Here is a 10,065-nt window from a genome sequence, read left to right as displayed (position 1 = left end):
GTGCGGCTAGCAAATAGCAGAGCGGGGAGATACCTCCCTGCTCTGCTATAGTGGCGTCGCTGCAGTAGTAGCAGCCGCAGCAGCTTCTAGCGGCGCCATCGAAGGTGTCGCCGGGCCAGGGCGCTTTTAAAACAAGCAGGGGAAGGGAGCCAGCGCAGCGCTCCCTTCCACCTGCTGTACACCCCGGCCCTGCCACACAGTGTGCAGCGATGCCATTCGTCAGAATGGCATCAACTCCTCCTCCTCACATGCACTCTGCACTGTGAGGAGGAGGAGATAGAGCGCAAGCGCCGGAAACCCGGCCATCACTCAGGACACATCCCGGTGATGGCCGGGTATTACCCGGCCCCATAGACTTCTATGGGAGCCGGGCGGCCAGGTACCCGGCCGAAGATAGAGCATGTCCTATTTTTTGACGGCCGGTTTCCCCGGCCGTCAAAAAATCGGTCGTGTGAATAGCCCCATTAGGGGTCTATTATTCCTAATGCAGCCGGGTGCCGGACGATTTATGAACGGCCGGCACCCGGCCGGGAAACCCTGCCGTGTGAATGAGGCCTAACGCAGCATGTGATTACGATTTTTATAAATATTATTCACTTGTATTAAATAGATTTCTACTACATGTAAACATAAAGGTTTTCTATATTTTCTTTGCTATCTTTTCTCTACCCCACATGGCCACTCTATGGTGATGCAGGTGGGGGCGCTATTTCACTGTTTACCTCCGGCAGCAGAAGGGCGAGGTGCAGCCCTGCCACACAACAACAATCCTGGTTCCGCAGTAGAATGTTCAGTTTTTTTGGTGTAAACTTTTTGCATAGATTTTCATTGTAGGATCTGTACAAAGTGGAGCTGCCAGGAGATCGGGGACTTGATGAGATGGACGCATGCAGCTCCCGTCAGGTACATACTGGTTAGGTGAGTCGTCCCACCTCTTAATATCCATGAAAAATGGAACTAAATAGGTATTGGACAAATATCAAACTATCACTGCCAGGCAAAAGACTTTAAAACCTCATTTTTAATAAATATTAACTGTAAAAAAAATAATCAAATACCAATTTAATTTTACTACAAAACACATGGCACCTGGATCAGTGGTACAAGCATCTTTGGGGTACTCCAGCGGGTAAAGTTCATAGAACAGGGTATAATACTAGTAATACCAGTTCAGTATCCGGGCATAATAAACAATGAGTAGTCCCACCTCCCCTTTCTCATCCATATTAGGCTCTGTTCACATCTGCGTTGGGGTCCCGTTCTGACGTTCTGTCGGAGGTTTCCGTCAGAACGGGACCCTGAGCAGACACCGATGAAAACCAGGAGTTTCTGTTTCCATCACCATCGATTTCAATGGTGACGGAGCCGGTGCCCGTGGTTTCCGTTTGTCTTTTTTGTGCATCGGACCCGTCGTTTTGCCGGAAGCAATAGCGTAGTCGACTACTGAAATCAATGGTGATGGAAACGGAAACCCCTGGTTTCCGTCGGTGTCAGTTTGTGTCTGCTCAGGGTCCTGTTCTGACGGAAACTTCTGACGGGAACGTCAGAACGGGACCCCAATGCAGATGTGAACAGAGCCTTAGGGCATGACCAGACGTGGCGGAATTGCTCTGAAATTCCGCTGCGGATAGTCCGCAGCAGAAATCCGCAGCGTACACGTTTCTCCATTGCTTTCCACAGCTTTTTAGTTGGGTTCGTTTACACGTTGCGGACAATTCCGCTGCGGAGCATAGGCTGCGGTGCGGAATTTGGTGTCCGCAGCATACACTGGCTGTTGCGAACGTGTAGCGGACTTGTTGCCGACTCATTGCGGAATTTCTCCATTGACTTCAATGGAGAGTGAAAATTCCGCAATGAAGTCCGCAGATGTTATGTGTGCTGCGGACCGTGCTGGTTTTACTAACATGATAGTTCTTCATTCTGGCTAGACCTATGTATCTCTAGGTCTACAGCCAGACTGAGGAAGTCAATGGGGCTCCCGGAATTACGGGTGACTACGTGTGTGCACCCGTAATTACGGGAGCGTTGCTAGGAGACGTCTGTAAATAGTCACTGTCCAGGGTGATGAAAGAGTTAAGCGATCGGCAGTAACTGTTTCTGCACCCTGGACAGTGACATCCGATCACAATATACATCAACCTGTAAGAAAAATAGAAGTTCATACTTACCGAGAACTCCCTGCTTCTGTCTCCAGTCCGGCCTCCCAGGATTACGTTTCAGTCCAAGTGACGGCTGCAGCCAATCACAGGCCAAGCACAGGCTGCAGCGGTCACATGGACTGCCGCGTCATCCAGGGAGGTCGGGCTGGATGTCGAAAGAGGGACGCGTCACCAAGACAACGGCCAGTAAGTATGAAATTATTTTTCTTTTACTAGGGAAAGGGCTGTCCCTTCTCTGTATCCTGCACTGATAGAGAGAAGGGAAGCCCTTTCCCCCTCAATACGCAACGGCCAGTCCGCATCAATTTAATGCCCATTTTAGGCAAAGCCGCGACAGAATCTGCAACGCAGATTATGTGCGGCATTGATGCGGACAGTGTATGCAGAACTCCGCCACGTGTGGTCATGCCCTTAGACTGTCACACAGAAACCTCTGCATGTTCTTTATATCCACAATTTCTAGTTATAATCCCTCCTCATCGGGCTGCAGCGGCCAAACCGCAGGAGAAGTGGGGGGTGTGAACATCATCTTAGGCAGCCTTGGCTGGAATTACAGCTGTGATTGGATAGAGTAGGTCACATGTGGACACGAAGTCCCTGTTTACACACCAAGTTTTTTGCAGGTGGAAAAATCTGCCTCAAAATTCCTTCTGCCGCTTTTTTGACGCATTTTTCGACCACGGCCATTGAGGACCGCATGCAAAAATGCTGCGAAAACCGTTTTCTTTGCCTCCCATTGATGTCAATGGGAGGTCAGAGACGGAAACGCTTGAAGAAAGGGCTTGACGCTGCTTTTTCCTGTGAGTGTTTTTTTCTCGTGGTAAACACGCCTCTGCATCCCATTGAAATCAATAAGATTAGTTTTCGGACGTTTTTTGGTGCGGTTTTCAATGCGGTTTCCACGTAAAAAAATGCTCCAAAAAAACTCTGTGTGAACTAGGCCTAATATTTCTCCATATATTACATGTGGATTTTGCAGCATATTTGGCTGTGCTTCCTTTGCATTACATCTACTGCAGATTGTTACTGCTGCAAGTTTATGCAGTTTTCTAGAACCCTATTCACATTCATACTTCATGTGTCAATTTGACCATGGAAATCTGCAATAAATATGTAACATGTGAACATAGACTTAGGGGCTACACGTGATGTTTCAGGCTACATTTACACGCTGCAACCAGGTTACATCACACTTGTCTTCTCTCCCAGATTGTCCTGGAGACTTCCAAACTAGGGAAGATCTTACATGATGTAGCTGCATAAAGGAAGGCACTCTGCTGGGACTATTTGTGAGGGGGAACTCTGCTTGTAGAGGTTATTGGGGGCACTCTGCTGGGACTATTTGTGAGGGGGAACTCTGCTTGTAGAGGTTATTGGGGGCACTCTGCTGGGACTATTTGTGAGGGGGAACTCTGCTTGTAGAGGTTATTGGGGGCAGTCTGCTGGGACTATTTGTGAGGGGGAACTCTGCTTGTAGAGGTTATTGGGGGCCGTCTGCTGGGACTATTTGTGAGGGGGAACTCTGCTTGTAGAGGTTATTGGGGGCACTCTGCTGGGACTATTTGTGAGGGGGAACTCTGCTTGTAGAGGTTATTGGGGGCAGTCTGCTGGGACTATTTGTGAGGGGGAACTCTGCTTGTAGTGGTTATTGGGGGCCGTCTGCTGGGACTATTTGTGAGGGGGAACTCTGCTTGTAGAGGTTATTGGGGGCAGTCTGCTGGGACTATTTGTGAGGGGGAACTCTGCTTGTAGAGGTTATTGGGGGCCGTCTGCTGGGACTATTTGTGAGGGGGAACTCTGCTTGTAGAGGTTATTGGGGGCACTCTGCTGGGACTATTTGTGAGGGGGAACTCTGCTTGTAGAGGTTATTGGGGGCAGTCTGCTGGGACTATTTGTGAGGGGGAACTCTGCTTGTAGAGGTTATTGGGGGCCGTCTGCTGGGACTATTTGTGAGGGGGAACTCTGCTTGTAGAGGTTATTGGGGGCCGTCTGCTGGGACTATTTGTGAGGGGGAACTCTGCTTGTAGAGGTTATTGGGGGCAGTCTGCTGGGACTATTTGTGAGGGGGAACTCTGCTTGTAGTGGTTATTGGGGGCACTCTGCTGGGACTATTTGTGAGGGGGAACTCTGCTTGTAGAGGTTATTGGGGGCAGTCTGCTGGCACTAATTATTGGAGGCGCTTTGCTGGCAATATGGGTTATTGAGGGATCTCTGCTGGTAGTGTTGTTTATGCGGGGGCAGTATACTGGCACTGTATAAGGGACAATACTCTGCTGGCACTGTATGGGGGCACTCTGCTTACTCTAATAATGGGGTCGCTCGCTGATAACTGAGGCTTCTTAGCTGTCCTTATCGGTGGGGTTTACATAGGAAAGAAATTCTCAAACCACATCTCAAATCTCCCTGTAGTTGATTCTAAAAACAGACAAGTACGGCTCAGAAAAACGTCTGCAAACAAATAACCATTGATGTGAATGGAAATGAACAAAATGTTTTTCTCTTTCTGTGATTATTATTGACATGTTTTATAAGACATGTTACATCTCGTGTTATACACAGCAGGAGGCAACAGCACACGTCTTATCACACAGGAAGAGGAAATACATCAGAAAGGAAACAGGAAGAGGAAGAGCAGCCATGTCATACAGGAAATACAGGAAGTGACATCATCACAGGAGGTAACATATATATCCTGTGTGCGGGGACCCCAGAAATATGATGAGACTGACGTATCAGGGCTGATACATAGTAATGTTATGTTCCTGTTATGTTATTATATATCATTACGTGTGTGTTTAGGCTGTGCTTATATATGTTAGTAGGTCGGACCAGAAGGATCGCGTGTTCTGTATACAAGCTCCAGATAAGAAGAACATGGATCAGCACAACAACACCAGCGCTCCTGGGACTGCGCTCCAACCACACAGCATTTCATCCGGAGGATCGACTGTTCCGTAGTCCAAAACGTGGCTTCTCGGGTTCTATTCCTACAATGGAGGAAAAAGTCAGTTACATATTTTCAGTAATTATTGTTACAATATCTCCATTAAGGAAATCTCATGTATGGAATATTTATTTGTATCACCTTAACTTCTGGTTACACCTGAAATGCCCTATAAGGGTATTTAGATATCATAGAGGGGGGTATCACGCTGGAGACCCTCTCTATGACCCAAATGGAAGCTCTGCGCCACCTCTGTCCAGAGGCTGTGTGTGGTATTGCAGCTTTTCTGTATTGAAATGTATAGGGCTAAGCTGTCCACACACCGCACATCACCTGTGGACAGGTGTGGCTCTGTTTTTGGAAGACAGCAGCTCTATTTTTCTGATTATGTACAACCCCTTTAATTACATAATCTCTTTAGAGGGTTTTCTCCATCTCAGACGTTTATGTGATATCCACCTATGTGCATGCACGCAGCTCTCTCCGTTCTGTACTATGGGAGTTACACAAATAGTTCAACAGCGCTCAGCTGTTTCCGAAACTTCCATAGAACAGAATAGAGAGAGGGACGTGCGAGGCCTTTCCCAAGTCATTCTCCACCTGGAATTGTGGTGGCCCGTGGGTGGCGGGGAATGCAGGAACCCAAAATGGTGGATACTGGGCTCTCTGTCTTGTGTCACGGTGGTATTTTGCCTTGCAGGCCTTTCCACCTCCCAGGGACACACACACAGTGATGAGGGGGTTGCACAAGATGATGATGATGACTGTTGTTTCCCCCGGGGCACTCCCTTGGTGGCTGACTCCTGTCTGGTGTTATTTGGGGTGCCCTTGGTGTAGAGTGCAAATAGAAGACAGGAGACGGTGGTGGCAGTTAATCAGGAGAGCTTGCAGCACACTTTTACTTTTCAAGATGGAGATTGTACAATACAAATATGTCATCCAAATTCAGCTCAATCAGTGTAGCCCAATGCTAAATGCAGGAGTGCTATTATCTCTCTACTCACAGTCTCTCTTTCTGGACTCTTCTGGCTCCTTGAGCTGTTATTCCAATAAATCTCTTTAGGCCTGTCTTTCTCTGTAATCCGAAAATGGCTGAACTCAGGAGCACCTTCACTGTGCTTCCTGCTGCATCCACTCCTAGCTCACCACTGCCCTCCCTCACTCTAACCACTCCCTAATTAACTCCTCCCAGCTTCTGTTACATTATAGAAAACCACTCCGCATAGGCTGAAACACAATGTCATAACATTTCTGGACCTGTAGATGGCAGCATAACACAACACATGAAGACAAACATAGTTTTCATAGTAGTGCTCCTGTGGGACACTACATACACCCCCTCTTTAAATAAAGCCGTCCTCGGCGTCCGACTCTCCAGGCGGCAGGTTAACCTAAAACAAAGGTTAATCACAATTGCAATAATAAACTAAGAGTCCATACAGTCTCTGAGGAATGTGAGGATATAATGCTGAACAGGGAAAATGTCCAAGAGTCCTTGTCATATGAACTGGGGAAAATGAAGGGCTTGTTACCCAATTGGGATGCAAACAATACACTGTCTCTGGTGAAGGATAATCCAAAAATGAAGTCTCAGATTCAACAGTTCAATCTTGATATCGAGCTGGCATCTTACCTCGGGTAGCTCTATCAGATCTCCTCAGGGGCTCCTCTATAACAATTTCAGGGTCCCTGGATTCCTCTGGACCAGGCCGGAACTCGGATGACGAGGTCACTTGGTCTTCGCCGGGACCAAGAACAGTTCTTGGAACAAAAATAGACAGCCAAGGTTGGAACAGCCAATCAAGAGGGGACATACTAGTTGTTGGCGGTAGCGGTTCAGCTGCAGGAGATTTCTCAGTTGTCTGTGGTTCTGCTGGTACCTCTTTCTTTAGGCAGAGCTTGAGACGATTACGGTGGACGACTTGGGAATCTCGGCCTTCGCGCACAATCTCATAGACATCAGTCCCAGGGTGCGGGATGGACTTAATTGTGTATGGTTCTTTCTGCCACTTGCTGTCCAACTTACTTGAACGATGGTTGTTTTTCAGCCACACACGGTCTCCAATTTGGAAGGGTTCTGCTTCGGCCTTTTGATCAAAACCTGCTTGTTGCCTTTGACGAGCATCTTCCATCCGTCTTTCCACAATCTCGTTGGCTTCAGCCAGGCGACGCTGGTGATCACTCACCCACTCCGTGTTTGGCAGGGGGTTGATAGTATCTGGAACTTCGACATCCATGGCCAAGTCCGAAGGCAATTTGCCCTGACGGCCAAACAGGAGATAGTAAGGAGTGTACCCTGTGGAGCAGTGCACAGTGTTGTTATACAGGTACACCAATTCTGGCAGGAGAGTCGGCCAATCAGCCCTCTTCTGGGACGGAACAGTTCTTAACATCCCAATAAGAGTCTGGTTCATCTTTTCACATAAGCCATTACCTTGTGGATGATAAGCGGTAGTTCTCAGCTTCTGACAGCCATAGAGGGAACACAACTCGTGGAACAGTTGAGACTCAAATGCGGAACCACGATCAGTCAGGATCTTGTCCGGACAGCCATAGGGGAGTACGAAATTCTTCCAAAAGATGGCAGCGGTGGTCTTGGCAGTCAGGTCTTTCACTGGCATAGCTACCACGAACTTCGTATAGTGGTCAATTATAGTTATAGCATAAGTATACCCAGTGCGGCTTGGTTCAAACTTGACATGGTCAATGGCTACCAGTTCCAGCGGTCTATGACTGATGATGGGGTGAAGTGGGGCTCTCTGGTCATGACGCTCTCCTCGGCTCTGAGCACAGTTGGGACATTCTCGGCACCACTTCTCTATGTCGTCTCTCATGCCAATCCAGTAAAATCGTCGGCGTATGGTATCTTCCGTTTTATGAACCCCAAAGTGTCCCGATCTGTCATGGTAGGCTTCCAAGATGGATTTGGAATCTCGCCGGGGTACCACAATTTGATGTAGACGCTCACCCGTTACTGGATCCAGGGCAGTCCTCTGTAGTAGACCTCTGGACACGAAAAGTCGATTCCTCAGTCTCCATAGACAAATTAATTCCTGATCAGCTTGACCTCTACGTATTCGGTCCGGAGTCCTCTTCTGAAGAAGGGAAGTCTGCAATTCCTGTAGGTTTCTACTCTCCCGTTGGAATCTAGCCCACTGTCTGGAATCTTGGGAGCAGTCAGGAACATTTGGTTGCGGATGTTCGTTTCGCTTCCTCTGAGCGATCACCGAATTCTGGGTTGCAAACTTGGCATAGAATGTAGGCATCTCTACCTCTTCCCATTCATCATTACATCGGACCGGTTCTTCACCCACAGGCAAACGGGATAAGGCATCGGCATTCACGTTGGACGCACCAGTCCGGTACTTGATCACAAACTGATAATTCGCCAGTCTGGATGCCCATCGCTGTTCAAGAGCTCCCAGTCGCGCTGTATCCAAGTGGGCCAGCGGATTATTATCCGTGAAGTACCTGCGACAGGACGGCCCCCAATCCCTTCTGGCTGGCATCAGTATACAGCCTAAAGGGTTGGTTGTAGTCAGGATATCCCAGGATAGGTGGTTCGGTTAACAGCTGCTTCAGCTTCTGGAAAGCGGCTTCATGGGCTTCAGCCCACTCAATCGGGATCCTTCTCTTCATAGCTTCCTTGGAGTGACCTCTCAACAATCCCTGGAGGGGTTCTGCAATCTGGGCAAAGTGTGGGATGAACCGTCTATAATACCCTGCAAATCCCAAGAAACTTCTCACCTCCTTGACTGTGGTAGGGGCTGGCCAGCTCTTTACTGCTGCTACTTTGCCTGGATCAGGAACCACTCCTTCTGCACTCACGACATGGCCTAAGTAATGGACTTCCGGCTTCAGGAGATGACACTTGGAGGGTTTCACTTTCAGGCCATATTTGATGAGGGTTTTGAGGACTTCTGCCAGGTGCTGTAGGTGTTCCTCATAAGTCTTTGAGTAGATGATTACGTCGTCCAGGTACAAGAGGACGGTCTCGAAGTTTTGGTGACCCAGGCAGCGTTCCATCAGCCTCTGGAAGGTTCCTGGGGCATTGCATAGCCCAAAGGGCATACAATTAAACTCGAACAACCCCATGGGAGTAGTGAAAGCAGTCTTTTCCCTATCTTCGGGAGCCATAGGTACCTGCCAATACCCGCTGGTCAAATCCAGAGTTGAGAAGTAGGCAGCAGACCCCAAAGCAGTCAGGGATTCTTCAATGCGTGGCAGGGGATACGCATCCTTGTGAGTGATATTATTGATTTTGCGGTAGTCCACGCAGAATCTAATGTTGCCATCCTTCTTTTTCACCAGGACTAGGGGTGCAGCCCATGGACTGTAGCTCTCCCGAATCACATCTGCGTCCTTCATTTCCCGAATCATTTTCTTCACTGGCTGGTACATGGCTGGTGGAAGGGGACGGTACCTTTCTTTGATGGGTGGATGGACGCCTGTAGGGATGGTGTGCTCAATGATAGTAGCCTTCCCAAAATCCATAGGATGTTTACTGAAGGCTTGTTGATTGTCTTTGGCCACCATCAGGGCTCCTTCGATCTCCTCTTCGGTAGTATTAGCATCGCCAACATGGATCTCGGTCCACCAGGGTTTTGTTGTCATCTCAGGGGTAACTTGATTCTGGGTAGCTTGCTGGAACACTGTAGTCTCAGGGCTCCAGACATCTTGGAAGAAGACCTGTGAGAGCTTAGCAACTGGACGGTATTTACTCAGTACCACAGCCGTATCACCAATGTTCAGGAGGCGAATAGGTACCCTCCCATTAGAAACAGTCACTAGACTTCTGGCTGCTAGCACGGTCGGATGATCTTCCAGAAGAAGAGGTTCCACAAGGGCCTGGTAATCTTGACCTTGCAAACCTGGACGAGCTCGACACCACAGAATGGTTTCCGTCTCTGGTTCCAGAGTCACTGGTTGTGAGTCCATGATGCGGGCACGGCAGATCTCACC

The 10,065-nt window shown here is 48.6% G+C and overlaps 1 long non-coding RNA gene across 1 annotated transcript; it reads left to right on the top strand.

The window, feature by feature from the left end:
• Window positions 1-551: 551 nt before the first annotated feature.
• Window positions 552-5,155, top strand: LOC142712974 (uncharacterized). Its single transcript, XR_012870149.1, has 3 exons — window positions 552-918; window positions 4,719-4,837; window positions 4,979-5,155. It is a non-coding gene; the product is annotated as an uncharacterized LOC142712974 (long non-coding RNA).
• The last annotated feature ends 4,910 nt before the right edge of the window (window positions 5,156-10,065 follow it).

The sequence above is a fragment of the Rhinoderma darwinii genome, unplaced genomic scaffold, assembly GCF_050947455.1.
Source record: "Rhinoderma darwinii isolate aRhiDar2 unplaced genomic scaffold, aRhiDar2.hap1 Scaffold_4339, whole genome shotgun sequence".
Classification (NCBI taxonomy): Eukaryota; Metazoa; Chordata; class Amphibia; order Anura; family Rhinodermatidae; genus Rhinoderma; species Rhinoderma darwinii.
The sequence above is the reverse complement of the archived record's forward strand: the minus strand, read 5'-3'. Positions and strand labels throughout refer to the sequence as shown.